Source organism: Psammomys obesus, unplaced genomic scaffold (assembly GCF_907164565.1).
Source record: "Psammomys obesus unplaced genomic scaffold, mPsaObe1.curated_primary_1811, whole genome shotgun sequence".
Classification (NCBI taxonomy): Eukaryota; Metazoa; Chordata; class Mammalia; order Rodentia; family Muridae; genus Psammomys; species Psammomys obesus.
Window position 1 is genome coordinate 11,554,220 of NW_026585644.1, and position 2,827 is coordinate 11,557,046.

General features: G+C 39.7%; 1 pseudogene; it reads left to right on the plus strand.

Annotated features, from left to right (window-relative positions):
• Window positions 1-1,154: 1,154 nt before the first annotated feature.
• LOC129690421 (60S ribosomal protein L23a-like) lies at window positions 1,155-1,602 on the plus strand (annotated as a pseudogene).
• Window positions 1,603-2,827: the final 1,225 nt, after the last annotated feature.

Below are 2,827 nucleotides of genomic sequence, written 5' to 3' on the forward strand. Positions count from 1 at the left end.
ATGTTATAAGGATATGATAACTTCAGGCTGGTGCCAGGAACTGTGCTGCAGTGGGGGATTTTGCCTTTATTTCACAGGAAACAAAAAGCTGGGGGTTCCTTCAAAGTTAATTAAGATTAGATTTGACCAAGTAGGACCTTCTGAAAACCTTGGCTGCAGACATAAAGGAAGAGACCCCGAAAAAGAACAAAACAGGTAGCGTGAATGCTGATCCCTCTACATGGGAACAGCTCTGAGACTAGCTGAGACATGGATGTCGGTGCATATCCAATGGATCTTTTTGTCTACCTGGTCCTCATGACTTCTTATTACATGACACCTTTGGCATGGATTGAGATTTGTATTTCAGTTTGGTTATGTAGTCCAAATGGACTTACAAAATTTCATGTCTTTTACCTGCTCAAATACAGAGCAGAAAAAATCATCTTTAGCTGATTTGTGCCACTGCACATTTCCATACTTCTGTTAATGAAGAAATGTGTGTTACCTTTAAAAGTTTGTGTGTTTTCAGAGCAAAACGACCAGACACCAATAAAAGATAAAGAAAGTATTCCACCCTCACAGAATGTCTCAATTGCCATATCCTAAAAGCTGCATCCAGGACAACTTCAAATGGTCTTAGCCACACAGTCTGCTTCAATAAGGATTTTGGTTAAGCCCTGCACTTTCTTATCAACAGAGACTGTACAGCAAATGATACAGACACATCAACACATCTTCTCAGGACTTGGCCACTTTCCCAGTTTTCTTAGGTCCCCCAAAGATGCCTTCACCCTCAGACAGCAGACAGTAATTTTAAGAGAATGATACCCCCATTCCTGAGAGGTGAGGTGGATGGTTATCAGCCTTTTGGTGGGTTATGGATGTTTGCTGTCATATAGGGGGGTTGGTTGCAAGTTGTTATTGGTCATGGTCAGGGAGGAAACAAAGTAGAGGAGGTCAGATTCAGGGATCTCTTTCTCTTTCTTCCCTCTATTCTTCTTTCTCTCCTATCTAGTGTTAAAGGGTGAAAAGGTCATAAAGGCATTGAAAAGACCAAAGGAGAGATATAGGGATATAAGCACAAAAAACAATAGATATGGAGATAAAGGTACAAAAGAAGAATACATTATTGTAGCTCCTTGAAAGAGAAAAAAGACCTTTTCAGGTCTAAGATGGTACAGAAACCAAAGAAGAAAGCTCCTGCCCCTACCAAAGCCAAAACAAATGCCCTGAAAGCTAAGAAGGCAGAGCTGAAAGTTGTCCATGGCCACTAAAAGAAGATCTGCAGGTCACCACCTTCCAGTGGCCTGAGACCCTGTGGCTCCAGAGGCACTCCAAATACCCAGGAGAAACAAGCTAGACCGCTATGCCATCATCAAATTCCCCCCCGACCACTGAGTCAGGCTTGAAGAAGACAGAGGGCAACAATGCACTTGGGTTCATTGTGGATGTCAAGGCTAATAAACATCAGATCAAACAGGCTGTGAAGAAACTCTATGACACTAATGTGGCCAAAGTCAATACCCTGAGAAGGCCTGATGGAAAGAAGGGGGGAGGTATATTCCCTTAGCTCCTGATTATGATGCCCTGGATGTTGCCAGCAAGGTAGGGATCATCTAAACTGAGTCCAGCTGGCTAATTCTAAACATACACTTTTCCAGCATAAAATGTAAAGGTATATCATTACATCCACTTTTGGACTAAGAATGCAACAAGAAATCTCAAATGTTTTACATTGGTTTAGATTTTTTATATTGATAGAGATTTAAGGTTATATTTGCTAGAACATATTGTATAAATGTTTCAACTCTTGTTTAAGGTATTGTACTTACACAATTCTTTTAAAATTTTAATGTAAAGTTCTAGTCTGGCAGCCACCAGTCTCTGTCATTTCTATAGTTTTGGATTCTCTTGCTCTTCACTATCTGTTTGCTCAGGTTATATTTATCCTTTTCAGATCTCTGATGGGGTTGAAGACTAGATGGCTATAGTCTCTCATATAAGCTGAAGTTGTTTAGGATTTAAGAAAATGTTTTTGGATCTAAGATATTTTTAAGTTGGTAATTCAAGTTATAAAAGTTAGAAGAGATAAACACTTAAGTAGTGATAGATAATGATTTGGATAGCAAACTTTAGAGTCACCAAGATAGACTAGATAATGGAAACTTTCTTTAGGGTTGCCAAGTACAGATAGACTGGGCACTGTGAATGTAATTCTTATCTAATGGTCCTCATACTTGTTCTTATTGTATGTAGTTTACTGATGTTAGAGAAAAAGCCATTAATTGGACTAAAAGGGGGAGATGTTTAAGTCATCTTTTGGTGCACTGTACAAAGGTTGTCTTTGTATATTCAGTTGCTGATTGAGAAACCAGTCGAGAGCTGAGTACTGTGTGGAATTTGGTAGTGTTATTCTTATGAATCATCACCTGCCTTGTAAAACCAAACACAATTCTCGAAAACTCTTGTGCTTTGAATTTCCTCAGGAAGACAGATCACCATTGTCTGGAACTCTTTTAAGGCTACACTTTCTTTCAGATTAGAGTTCCAGCTTTACAGTTTTATTTGATCTTTATTACATCTCGGAAGTGATGAGATTACTCAGCAGTTAAGAACGCTCACAGCTCTTGCAGAGGGCCATGGTTTGGTTCCCAGCATCCATGTGGCAACTTACAACTGTAAGCCTCCCAAGGCATGAGTGGCCAGGCACCACCCACCAGACTACTCTAAGGTTAGAAGGTTAGTAGAGGTCGTTTCCAACCCCTTGAGACAAAAGCAGCCAAACCCATTGTACAGAAATAGATAGATAGATAGATAGATAGATAGATAGATAGATAGATAGATA